We start from the raw sequence: 14,759 nt of genomic DNA, 5'->3' as shown, positions 1-14,759 counted from the left end.
AATCTTAGAGCTTATTTTGTGAAACTTGGTCATCATAAGTGGTCATCATAAGTGGTTAATATCTCAAACCTTATTTTGTGAATCTCATATCTTATTCAGTGAATCTTAAGGCTTGTTTTGTGAAACTTGATCATCATAATTGGTTAAAATAACCTATTTTACTCTTTTCTTTATTAGGTGAATCTCAGACTTTACTTTTGTGTCACAGAATATTATTTGGCTCTATGGAATAACGTAACAAGTTAATAGAATAACACGGTTACTCTATGTGATAACATGACAAGTTACTGGAATAACACTACATGCTATTTGGAATAACATGAGAAACATATGACTCGAATACTCAGGTGAAGTGGTGACTTATAAACTTATATTGTGGCCATTACATCAACTGTAGTGTGTTGGTGCAATATTCAGTTTCTACTAAACTAGCTCATTAGCTCAATTGGTAGAGCATTTGTGCAATTGCACAAAGGATGTAGGTTCAATTCCTACATGAGCTTCTATTATCAATATATGTAACATAAGTGTTACTTTATCAAATAAACAGTGTTATTATATATACGAAACAATGTTACAATATCAAATAACTAGTGTTATTCTTAGCTAGCATCACTTTGTTCGATAATTATTGTTACCACATAGAACAACTAATGTTGCTACAAAGTGTAACTAGTGCTTTATATATGTTCGTCTATGTGGGGCTCGAACCCACACCATGTGCAATAACACATTGCTCTACCTTTTGAGCTAATAGACGACAATGGCCAAATCCGATATGAAAGTAGACAAATAACAACTTATACTCGTAGATAAGAATTTTTCAACCCAAACTAGCACTAACAAGGCTCAGTGAGTCAGTGCATGTGTAGCCCTTTTCGGTATAGTAGAAAACCTCTCGCATTCGGGTTAGTCCAATGTTAAATTACATATGTAAATGCCTTAAAATTCCATGTTAACATCCCAAGACACCCCTATCTCCATTTATTAAGATTCCACAGTTAAGCTGAAAAGTATTGACAATATGCTATGTATCCATGAACATGCCATTTAAAACATGACCATTTTACAGCAGCTTCAAAATCAGACCAGACTTGCAGGCATGATAGCTCCTAACTACGAATGAGTTGGGGTGCCCCACAGGTACCAAATGAAAGCTACAAGTATTTGAGTTAGCTTTCACCTCCAACAAGAATCGCCTCAAAATCTTGCCTGGTTTGGGAGATATGTCCAACAAATATCGTCTTGCATTCATGTCATTCAAAATATCAGATACTTGTCGTACTTCCTCTAATTTAATGCACCTTCCTAGAATAGTCATCAATAGCCTACCAATATATCATTGATCTTAGCAATTTACATAGTACGATCCAAATGATATACAATGCCAAAAAAAAGGTTGAGAATTGGGCCTGCAACAAACAAATTCTACAATAATGTAAGACACAAATCATGAAACATGCTACATTTCATATGGAGTACTATTTTAATGTGAGACTAGTTATCACCTATTTTGCTCTTTTCTTTATTAGGTGAATCTCGGACTTTGTTTTGTGAATCTCGAGACCTTGTTCAAGATGAATCTTAGAGCTTGAATTTCATCAAATGCTTCGAAATGGACAAAGCTAAGAATTTCATCAGGTATAACATAGTACAGAGTAATAATATCAATAGAATAGCACAATTTTAACATTACCGTAATATAACTCAAGAATGCAGAAGATTAAGTCTAAAAATTCAGCTAAAAATGCAATCAAACGCTATGAAATTCATTAGGCACATAATAAGATTGCGATCCTACAACATAATATTCAACTGATTACAAAGTTGAACGAAAAATTGAAATCAATAATCAAACACATATACAAAAACATTTAGAGAAAAATATTCAGAAATCCGAACATAAATACAAATTCAAAACCGACAACAAAAGTATACTAACTATCATAAATAATTCACGAATTTCGACACAATTGACGAACTATAAACCAGATCAAGTTAGGGTTTCGACATTTAGCCATTTAGGAATCAATTGAAACTAATAGTTTTACACATAAACTGAAAAAATTAATGTACAAAGGCACATAAGAGTAAATAAGAAAGAATTTAAGCAAATAAAAGACTCACCGGCATCATAGAACAAGCTTGAAGAAGATAGAAAGACGTATGATTGTAAATTTGTAATTGAGAGGAAAAAAAGAGGAGAGAGAAAGTGAAATGGACAAATGAATGGATCTACTGAGTGAAGAAGCGCGTGTTTTCTTATTGGAAAAATAAGGGGGGACACGTGGCATCATCTGGGGAGTCTATAATTATTAGATCTGACGGTTTAGAAGGTGTCCAGCCGCCTCACCCTAAGAAGGGTGCCTCACATGATTCAATCTATATATATATATATATATATATATAAGAATCATCACCTATGTAACTCGTCTCGCTTGTTGACCAATGTAGTGGACTTAAGAAATCAAGTCCATTACTCCATTGTCAACTATGTGTACGTACATGCTCCCTTTCTGAGAGTCCAATAGTACAACTAGAGTTGGTAAGTCTGACCTGACCCGAATGACCCGACCCGAACCCGAGCAAACCCGACCAGACAATATTGCAACCCGAAACCGAAACCGACCCGACCCGAGGATGACCCGTAACCCGACATGACCCGATCACCAGTGACCCGAAACCGACCCGACCCAACCCGATGACGACCCATAACCCGACTTGACCCGATGATCAGTGACCCGAACCCGATATTGACCCGACCCGATACTGACCCGATTAAATTGATGAACCGACAATTATTAAGCTTAATATTGATCAAAATGAAAGTGATTTTGTAATTAGATTGTTACGTTTGACTTAATAATGAAGTAATTAAACCAAATAATGCTTAAAAACTAAATTTAATGGTCAAAAATTGAAGTAATGTGATAAAGTAACCGGACCTGATAATGACCCGACCCAACACATCATTTGACCCGAAATGACCCGACCCAAACCCGACCCAACCCGATACATCATTTGATCTGAAATGACCCGACCCAATAATGACCCGAACCCGACCCGATCCGACCCGAAAGGGGTGGCTGACCCGATATGACCCGACCCGACCGACCCGATTGCCACCTCTAAGTACAACGCACATGGGTACAAGCCCATTCTTGGCCAACCAAAATTCAGAGTAGTAAACCTCAGCGAACACAAGGGCGATGTAATAAGCTTTTGTTTCTTGAGCCCAATTCTCTGATTCTTCAAGATGGTCTATCATTTGGATCGATCAAATTGCACCAAGGCTTAATTTATGCATTTTCGCATCGTTTTTATGGCTTGATTAACTCATCGACAACTCCCAACTATAAAAGAGTCCTTCCTGCAATAATTAGAAAATGTAGTAGAGAACCGCAAAAAAGGAAATATAACATAAAACATACTTAAAATGTCGACAACTAGTATAATATTACAGGGAATAAGTGTATAAAATATAGGTAAATTAGGCATTTATCAAATAGCATGTGGGGTAATGTGTTTTGTGTGTTCCAAATTCAATTTCTTATTTCTTGTGCAAAAAGAAAAGAGGAAGAAAATGGTGAATATGAGGGGTATGTTTCATTATCATATGTTTAATGTTAGGACGTGCAAATCATACTTCGTTGCAGTCTTGGGAATTGACAATTGTTATGGAATGTCGTAACACCCTCTTCTTACTTGACCAAGGTAATCGAGAGATGCCACCATCTCGGTTTCTCGAGGCAGTGAATCGTAATCACAATTAAGTAACATTTATATAAATAGCATACTTAATGAATTACATAATAAATAAATGGATAATAAATGTGAATTATGTATTATAAAACTCAACTATGGTCTAGGTCATTTACCAAATAACTATACGACTCGACTCCAAGTATCCACATTGTGGCCCGAATCCCCATCTTCACCATATCTTAACCTATACTCAAACTGCTCCCCATATGATCAGAAATATCATATGGTTCATCACAAGCCACCCAAATTAAAGCATACGAAAGTTACACAAAACCAACACACATCAGTTACAATAATACAAATGATCACGACATAACATGTAGACATGAGTATGCAATGCATGTATGAAGCACACAATCACAAGTCTCCATCCACCACACGCACACCACCTCTATATAAACCCGGTGATGGCACCGTAGCACCGCCCACCAAACAGGCGGACCGCAGCCGTAAAACAGGTACTCAGGACACGGTCGTGGTACCGAGCCCGGGAGCTAACCGGACCTCTGCTAGACGTCGTGACATCACACGAGTCCCTCCATACTCCAGCCGTTAACGTGCATTCCCTCTTGGGACGAGAAACCTCAAGAGGCGACCCAAGCGTAAGACGGTCTCCCGAACCGGCTTACGTCTCCTCAACAACCGTACAATACAACAACAACTCCGCCACAACCACCAATAATCACCACAATCACATGTACACAATATGCACACAATATGCCAAGGATAAGGCTTTTACATGAATGACTCTTAGCATATGTGCCTCTTTCTCGTGTAATAAATGCCAATTATGCCAAGTACTCATGTACACTAACAACCACAACACTACCTCAAAATGAAATCCGCAATTGGCATGTTATAATGCAACTCTGATAATATCATGACCATAATTAACAATCCATTATCATGCCACTATGAAATCTCAACACTTCTACGAGACTAACAACAATTACCCACAATAATCATGTTATAATGCAACAACAACACAATAATGACATACGTAAACACTTATACTATTGAAAGAGTAGAGAAACCCTACCTTTTAGCAATCCTTTAATTAGCACAAGCAAGCATACTAATCCTCCTCTAAGAAGCCACATCCTACAATTAATTGAGTAATACTTATCACAAACATGTCCTACAACAATATAATACTCATAAACCCTTAATTAAACCATCTTATTACCCAATACTCTAATTAAATCCCCATAAGACAAAACCCCAAAATTCAGGGTTACTACTAATAATTAAAAGGAGGAAAAAAAAAGTAAATAACAACTTACAAATGTAAATAAATGAGAAATAGTGAAGTTTGAGTGCAAATCTCCCAATATAAGAGGAAATCTCCAAAGGATAAGGTTTAAGAGTGTTTGAAAGGGTTTAGGGTGGTAGAGATAAATTAAAGATAGTTTTTATGGTTTCAAAATAAAGGAGAAACTGAAATGGAAGCTTATATAGCAAGGCCCAAAACACGGAGCCCAACACGCGGAAACGTGGCCTGAACCCGTACACTCGGTCGAGTGCTCAAAGGCACTCGGTCGAGTGCACCAGCCACTTAGCCGAGTGGCACCTAAACAGAACATGAGTTAAAACCCAGAAGACACTCAGTCACTCTACTTGGTCGAGTGAGTGTCACTCGGTCGAGTACTCTGCTGCACTCGGCTGAGTGCACAACTAGAAAATTAGGGATATTACAAATGTGTTCATTAAAAATACATTGAATCATGTCTATCATCCATTATTTAATTTGAGTTGTAGGTGCGTTGTAGTACATGTTTAGGTGATTTGTGTAAGTGTGATGACATTTTTTGGACGATGACACTTGCGTTAATTGACCCATCCCTTAAATGTTATATTTACATGTAAGGAGGTCAATCACGTTTTCACTCTTTTGGTCGTATGCCTTAACAGTGGTGCTCGGTTAATAATATAATATAGCCCTTTTGGTTATGAATATGGGCTCATGATATTGGTCTTTTGGTCATGAGTCTAACGAGTCTTCCTCTATGACGTTGCTCTATTGGTCGTAGGGATTGGAGTTTTGGGTGTCGGTTCACAATGTCCTTTGCCTTAGTGAGCTATGCTTTGAGTACCTCTAGATTAGTGTGCCACGATGTTGCTCTTTTCATCGTGTATGTTTTGTGTCTTGCATTGTTGTGTCTTGTTTCATTATGTTATCGCTCTTTTGGTCATAATGTTATGAGTCATATGTGTGTCTTCTGTATCTTACTTCGTCATAATATCGCTCTATTATATTATTCTTGATGATAGGGATAATGGTCGATATATTCTTTATATGCCTTCCTCCATCGCGATGTCGTTGTATGAATCGGTATGAATCGGTATGAAGCAAGTGATACTCCCTTATCACTTTTCCCTACTATACTTTACTATGAAGACGCTCTTTTGGTCATTGTGTTGTGAGTCAGGAGTTGTGTGTTATTCTTCGGTTAAATTACCGTATATTGTCACATTGCTTTCATCTCACATGTTTATATGATAAATTTACATACTTATGATGAGTATCGATTTATCTTTCATCTATCATTTTCATATGCTTCGGATGTTGCAATATTTGTTTGATCTTATCTTGTTGTTGAATTGCGATGTAATATGGCTGGAAGAATGCTGAGATTACTCCTCACTAAACAAGTGGAAGTTGGTGCTTAATGGGATTTATTCACGAGTGAGCTAGCAGGGGTTGCCATGTCATCAATGTTTACCTTATCGATATAGAGCTTAAACTTGCTTCTTTAGGACTTGTGTATCATTTTGAGGGATCATGATTCCTTGTAATTGCATTTAGTTTATATTTGAGTAATATGGATTTCTAGTTAAATTTGTTTTGGTGCATGTTTATTATTTCAATTGGTCTCCTTGATGACGAGTTCTACTATTTTGATTTTTTGATATTTTGTGAGATAAAATGGTATAAAATGGGTTAGTGGAGAAAGGGGCTGCATGAATAGTGTTGCGAGAGAGAAAAAAGTGGAGTCTTTATGAGGTAAAATGATGTAATCTCTCTTATTTGTGACGGATAGCGTCCGTCACAAACAAGAATTTGTGTTATTATTTAGTGACACCGCAATTTATTTTATAGAAAAGTTTTAAAATCTCATACGGAGTATTTTCCATCTACAGTTTGATTGTTTATGTTATTTTATAATCGTGGGGGCTCACACCTATTAAGTCTGCATGATTTCAATTGGATCTGGATCTATCACAACATATTCTTTTGCTAATTTAAAAAGTCACTTTTTCACTATAAAATTATTTTCTTGGGGTTTTGCTGCATACTTCGTATTAACGTACTATTCACATGTATTACATTAAAATTTTGAGTTAAAGTTATAAAAATATTACAATAATTATAAGAAGCATTTTTTTTAACCGAAAAAATTTATAGTTTAATTTAGGAATATAATACTAAAAAAAAGATATACAATTTTACTAGTTTTTTTCCTTGATAAAAAACAAAATTTAAAAAAATCAACAAGAGTGGATCTAACTTCTAAAGATAGTATTTAGATCTTGACCAAAGCATCCATATGTAACATCCCTTGTAAATTAGTTAAGATTAAGAAGGCGATTAATTTAATTAGACGTATAAATAGTTCTAAGTAATACAAATCATCATCTTTATTAAAATACTCGTATTGAATCTCACTTTGACTATGAAAATAGTTTCGTTCCGTTATTGCTCCAACCTAGAGATGGCAAATCTGGCCCAATCCGAGTGACCCGACCCTCACCCGAGCAAACCGGCTCGATATAACCTAAGAATATTGCAACCCGAATCCGACCAAACCTGACTCAATAATGACCCGTAACTCGACACGACCTGATTTTCAATGGCCTGAACCTGACCAGACCCGACTCGATACTTACACGATTAAATTGATGATCCCACAATTATTAAGCTTAATATAGATCAAAATAAAAAGTGATTGTGTTTTTTTATTTTATTTTATTTTGATAAAGAAAGGAAATTAGGATGATTATAAATCAACTTATAACATCCTTACGGATGAGAGCGGTGAACGAAAACCAAAGAAATTCTTTACCACAAAGTAACCATAAACATAAAAGAAATAATACCCATAAAAGAAATAAATAAATAATCTCACTAGAATAATAAATAGAGTTAGAACAATCTTACAACAATAGGTCTTGGTATAGACGGGTGGGGCGAACAGACGGGTAAAGACCTCTAATAAAATGGGTAGGGGGGACAAGGTGGGGCACCCTCATGTGCTTTCCACTTTATGGCAAAATGGTTCATTTGTGAGTGAAAATGGTATCCGTCTATACGTATAGACGGATAGTGCCCGTCTATAACAAGAATTTGTGATCTTACAACATTTGCCGAGAAGAAGAAAAACCAGATCTATTAAAAAATCCACAGGATTCAGAACTTCCATAAACACTCATCATAAGATACAATTCCAATTTGAAAAAATCAACAATTTTTGGTCGATTTATAAACTTCATTGTTGAAACATTGCTGTTAATTCCTTGATTTAAACCTTCCCTAAGACCATGCCCAAGCAAGGTCACCAACTGGGTCGTGACCTTGTTGGGTCATGCTAATGACGGTAATTAACGAGTATTAAGGTGGTAATTTGGTGACCTTGAATAACTCAGGGTCAATTGGTGACCTTGAGTTGGAGTTGGTGACCTTGTTGGTGACCCGGTAGGTGGCGCTCTCCCATTGGCTGGAAACAAAAAAAAAGTACAACCGTCAAAACAAAGGGAAAGTGACCTTTGGTTGAGTATGGTGACCCGGTAGGTGGCAGTCTCTCATTGGCTGGAAAGTGGAAAATAATTGGGCTGCTGACCTAGGTCGTGACCTTCTGCTTGGGAGGATAAAGTGGGTCGAGATAATTAAGGTGTGATTAAGAGGAAAAATATTGGTGACCCGATTATCTCGACCTTCTGCTTGGGGATGGTCTAACTAAGACATAAGACTGAAAAATGCTCTCCTAGACTAAAATGAACAGCAAATTATAGTCTAGTGTTTAAGAAGGAAAAAAAAATCAAGAAATATGACTGTAATTTTTTCTAATAAAGGACTTAAAATAAGACTAAAGATCTACCTAATTATAAAGAAGATAGAAGATAAACATGAGTAGTAACGATTAAAGAAGAAGGACGAAGAATAGCTTGAAGAAGGAGATGAGAAAAGAAATTTCAGATCCCCTAATTTTCTATAGGTTTGAGAGAAACTTCACTCTATCTTCCTAAGAGTGTTTGAGATGCTGATATAAAGTGATTTATTGTTTGGATTGATAGATTTGACTTAATAATGAGATCGGTTTTTCTAAAATGTGCCCTAAGGGCACATGTTAATAATCCTTAAAAGGAAAGCTTAACAACAAATATGGCATTGAAATCTGAAAAATTGGTTTATTATTTCAATTTTCCATGATATTTATTGTTAAACTTTCCTTTTAAGAATTATTAACATGTGTCGTAAGGGCACATGTTAGAAAAACCCTAATGCGGTAACTAAACAACATAATAGTTAAAAACTAAATTTAATGGTAAAATAATGAAATAATACGATAAAGTAACCTAACTTGATAACAACCCGACCCAAACCCGGCCTGACCCGACATCATTTGATCCGAAAGGACTCGACCTCACCTAAACCCGATTCGACCCAAAAAGGTAGGCTAACCCAATATAACTCGAACCTTATTTGACCCTAACCGACTGACCCCATTGCCAACTCTACACCAACCCATGTATCAACCGACGGAGCCACCCAAAGACTTGGGCCATGAATCACGGCTAATGGAGTTCACAAAAATTTGCATGTGAGTCCACCAACTCTAACTAGACTAGGACGATGGTGAATGGTACTTGAGCCATTGAAATTTCATCCTCCTGCTACTAAGAGAATAAAAATTCTCAAAAGTTTCCTCCAAAAGCCATCTACTTATATAAGGAAAGAAATGAGATTTTTCCATTAAACTACGTATTTGCTAAATCCCGCACGCTGTTTTACTATTTCTCGCACATTTTACCCTATTATTCCATCAGTACCCTTCATTTTAAAAAAATAAAATAAAAAAACAAACCCTGACCATCTCACCTTCCCGACCACCCTTCGACGACCACCATACGCCATCCCCGACGACCACCCTACTCCTTGCAACCATTACAACACAGCCCTGTCGTGGTTTCGATCAATCATTATTCCCAACTTCTTATTTCGTGTGTCGCGAATTTATTGCGCCAACTCTTCGATTAGGGTTCTTCTTCCTTTCGAAGTCAATCATATAATGATTTATATATTTATGAATGATTCGGTTTATTCGATTGTTTCTTATATTTGTATACTGGTTATTCAATTAATCTTACTAGGGCTAGCATATAATCTTTATTGAAATTTAATTAGGGTTTGTGTGGTTAAAAGGGGTGGCTGTAATGGTTGTGGGTGATGGAGAGTCGTCGACGGGGTGGCTATAGAGAATAGAGTCGCCGACAACAGTTCTTACAAGGGACGGTGGTGGTTGTAGGAGAGGGCGCGGTGGTTGTAGAGATGGGTTCGGTAATTTGGGCAGCCGATTTAGGGGAAGCAAGGTGGTGTGGACGTGGATGGCGGTGGTTGTAGGAAAGGCGCCTGTCCTGGGTAGGTTGGGGGTGGCGGTGGCCGGAGCTACGGAAATGGGTGGTGAACTGGTGGTGCGGTAATGTTTTGTTTAAGTTTTTTCTCTCTCTTATTTTGTTTGGTTGAGGATAAGAAATGAAGGAGGGTAAAGTTGGAAGAAGTTCAAAATTTGTGTAGGATTAAGTAAATTCTTGTGTAGGAAATAACATATCCCTTAAACTATTATTTTTCTTTAAAGCATGATTTTTTCATTAAATTCTAAATTATGATTATAATGTTTTAATCAAAATAAAATAAAAGGGGTATAAAATTATAAATTAAAAAATTGCTTATTTTTCTTTGAAAATGACTTGATGCATACTTACACCGTATAAAACAATAATTATTACTTTCGCGAAAAAAAATCATTAAGATAATTTTAAAAAAGTTATAAAATGAAATCATTAACTTTGTGATTAAAAAAAATGATTTCATGACATACCAATTTTTTTTTATTAGTTTTGCAGTTTAATTTTTTTCTCATATCAAAATAGGTGAAATATGAAAATATTAATTAAGGCATAAATTTTGAATAATAAGTAATCTATCCCCCTTACTAAAATATGAGCAAGCCGAGTTACTGTTCATAATGAACAGTAGTCAAGAATATCACTTTGCTTCTTTTTTCCTAAAAACGCTGCGTTGGAGGCTCAATTAACCAACACCCGCTATTTTTCTTTCCTCTGCCTCTCACCTCAATTATTTTTTCCATCCTCCATCCTCCATCCTTTATCCTTCAACCTTCATCATCGTCCCTCAAGCTCTACTCTCATCCCCATCGCATTCTTCTTTGTAAACTGCACCCCCATCGGTTAGTTTCTTTGTTATCTTCATTTATTCTCAGTTTATAATTTAATCAATCAACCAATCGTACGAGTAATTCAACATAAATCTACCCCAATTACTACATCACCTCAGTTATCGTCTACTAGATTTCTCAGCTTTTACCTTGTACTTATTGTTTTACACCTTTTACCTTTATTTTTCTCCACAGATTGTAATTAACTCCACCTAATGCCATTAACAAGATCGTACTGCTTTGATATTCGAAGTGCTTCTGGTTTGATTCAGCTGTCTTTTTTTGCTTAACTTTTGTGGTTATCTTTCACTTGATGGAGCCATTATTGCTTGCTTTTTATGGTTTTGTTGTTTTTCAATTCAATGGAAGCCATTTCTATGATGCGGTGTGTTTCAGCGGCAACAGTGCATGAGGGTTAGGTTGGCGGCGGGGCAAATAACGATTGGGATCTTCAATAACCCAGGTCAACTTGCTGTTAATTTTATAATTTTAATTAGGTTGATTTAAGATGGATTTTATTAATTGGTGACTTCTGTTTGAACATTATATTATGTGATTATTGTGATGACCCGTTTCTAAAGTTTTAATCTTTTGTTTGCTGTATACAGGCTATTGCTTCTGGTTTTGTCGATTTATCCAAGAACAAGGTGACTTCGATTTATAGACTTATAGTTTGACTTTATTTATTCAAATTTAGACGATTATGTTGGTTTTTGGGTGATGTTTACTTGATTAGGCTCATTACGGTTAGGATTCGACTGTAATAATAGTGTCTTTCATATGATTTTTGCTTGGTTATTAGCTGTTTGGAGGAGTTCGAGGATTAATATGGCTAGAAATACGATTACCATATTGTTTTTTTATTTATTTATTTCGATTGGGATTATTTAAGTTATTTTAGTGTGACTCACGATCATTTTAGTATTTCATTTCGGAGTTGGTCATTACATTGGCCCAAGTAGGCAAATGCGAGAGTTAGGGAATAAGGGGATTATTGAGGCGAAGAGAAGTTGGAGGCGTAAAATTTAGGCAGTACAGTATTAGGGATTTGAAGAGTAGGAAAATGTGAAAGAAACTAAGTAAAAGGAAGGGTATGGCTTGAGAGGGCTAGCAGAAGAGAGAGGGGGGATGATGTACTGTTGGAGGAGGGAGGGAGGGAGGGAAGATTGAGAGGATGTGAGGGGAGCTTAGTTTAGAACCAGTTGGACGGAGGGAAGAGGAGGCGCATGAACCGTTGAAGAGTGCGCTATCATTGGAATGAGGGAAGAGGGAGGGGGCATGACATGTTGTGAGGGAAGAGTGTGAGGGAAAGGAAGGGAAGGAGAGGGTGTGAGGGGAGCTCAGTGTGGTGGGTAGGGGGAGGAAGGAGAGGGGGAGGGGGATGGAGGGAAGGGAAAGAGAGGGAGAGAGAACTTACCGATAAGAGTAAAACGATAGTTGGCCTTTGAGACTGTAATTGTTTAATTATAAGAGATGGATGAAATGTTAGATTCGGCTTCGGACGAGACAAAAGCTCCTGCTGGCGGCCAAGCCGTCTCCCACAGGACAGGGGGAGTGTGATCCTCAGATGGCTGGCAAAGTCTGGGGCGTGTGAAACGGACGTAGCGAGTTGAGGGAGCGAGTGAAGGGTATGTAACGAGCCGGCTGCTAAAGAAAAGAGCCGGCTGGAGCGGGATTTTCTTCTCTCGACCCAGAGGGTTTGGGAACAAGCTATCAGTCCACTCGGACAGAGGCCAACCCACCCGGAATGGGCGGGCTGATTGATGGACACACGGGAAGATGGTGCAAGATCGCATCTCTTCAATCGAAGCTTCCGGCTTTCTTCCTTTTCGCGAGTTTTCGCTACCGTCATTTCTTTTGTTCTGGAAACTCCCTCTGCTGACGTTGCTTGCCCAAAGCAACCCAGCTGGCTGGTCAATCTCAGAGATGTTCATGTGTTGGTAGCTACTAAGTCATACGACAATTAATGAAGACTCATGAAAATTTTTCCGTAAGACCGCTAATGTTTTGACTCGCAAATGATTTTTTACTAATGTAGTACCTTTATATCTTGTTTTCGCAATTCTATTGAGCCACAACTTCGACCTATAAAAGATAAATTTTATTTTCAATGACAGATTTATAAAGGGTACCATATATCGCCCTCTTAGGTTTCATTAGTGAACGAGTAACGAGCGTTTAGATGAGGTCATGCCAGAGCGTATTCTTCAATTCTTGCTTTTAATAATAAATTATGTAAGGGATATTAGTGACAAATTAGGATTGGTGTTTAACCATAGAACAGTGTCAGTTTAGACAATGTGTTAAATTCCGTACACTCTTAAGAAAAAAAAATGTTAAATTTGATATATAATTAAGCTATTTTTCATCATTTAACATATCTGCAGATTTGTTAGCCTTAGTGATACAGACTTTGTCTTTATTCAGGCAGCAGCAAAGCAAGCCAAACAATTTTGCTAGCCAAACAACCTGGAATGCGAGTCTCGTTCTGATGATTGGATGTTATGCTTTATTCGAGCATGTCACTTAAGCGTCAGCTTGTGTGTATATGGCCCTCACTTAGCCGGTCTCTACAAACATTGCCTCTTTCATTGCAGGCTCTTACTCGCTTTTTAAAATCGTTGTCGCTTATGCTGTAGACAGAACAATCCATGCTTTCACCGATGCGTTGTCGCTTATGTCAGAGACAGAACAATCCATGCTTTCTCCCGGACTCTCGCCTAGCTAGGATGTCATCGTGCACCGGGCTGCCCTTAGTGAGTTGTTTTGCCATGCTTTTTGCCCAATCTTGTCAGCTGTTTGACCGGACACCATTAGTAGAGTATGTGTTAAAAATATCCTCATTGTTAACAATTTAAACATGAACTCTCTTGTGTGTTGCGAGTATGCTTTTTTTTTTTAATGCTCTACTGTCATCTCTTATATCTAGACTTTGATCTTATTGTGCAACTTACCACTTATTCGGTGCTTGTTAGGCTAAGGGGTGTGTTTGGATTGGGGGATTCAAATGGAAAAGGGAGGGAGGGAAATAGGCGGAAGTCAAAACATTTTGTTTGGGTTGCAACGAAGTAGTAGGGTACCCATGACTATATTTTGTTTGGGTTTCAAAATAAAATATAATTGGTATATCATAGATGAAGAGGAGCGATAAGGTGTAGGAGGATAAAGTGTAAACAGAACTGGTAATAGTTTTTGACCGAAAGGGAAAAGTATTTGAAAAGAAGCTAGATACCTCTAGGGATTTCCACAGATGATGCGTTGAGCGTTATAAGCCCTATTGATTCTGTAAGCCCAATATTTGGTTTACAGTTATTAGGATATGTTCCACATATGTCAACAAAATCTATGCGTACATGTTTCAACCCAAAGTTTAAGCCTATTTAACCATAGTAGTTGAAATGTTGAATATTTCTATGGTCCATTATTGTTTCTTAGGGCAAAAGGAGGTTATGTGCCTCAGTTAGATCAAAGGGTATTTTAACATCTTTCCGAGTATTAACATCCTCAGTTACTGTTGGTTGGTGATGGTGGGCAGCTGTA

General features: G+C 37.3%; 1 long non-coding RNA gene across 1 annotated transcript; it reads left to right on the top strand.

Moving 5' to 3' along the window:
- The first annotated feature begins 10,979 nt into the window (after nt 1-10,979).
- LOC141602706 (uncharacterized) lies at nt 10,980-11,867 on the top strand. Its single transcript, XR_012524625.1, has 4 exons — nt 10,980-11,231; nt 11,415-11,480; nt 11,589-11,682; nt 11,828-11,867. It is a non-coding gene; the product is annotated as an uncharacterized LOC141602706 (long non-coding RNA).
- Nucleotides 11,868-14,759: the final 2,892 nt, after the last annotated feature.

The sequence above is a fragment of the Silene latifolia genome, chromosome 9, assembly GCF_048544455.1.
Source record: "Silene latifolia isolate original U9 population chromosome 9, ASM4854445v1, whole genome shotgun sequence".
Taxonomy (NCBI): Eukaryota; Viridiplantae; Streptophyta; class Magnoliopsida; order Caryophyllales; family Caryophyllaceae; genus Silene; species Silene latifolia.
Note: the sequence above shows the minus strand (reverse complement) of the source record. Positions and strands in the feature narration are given on the sequence as shown.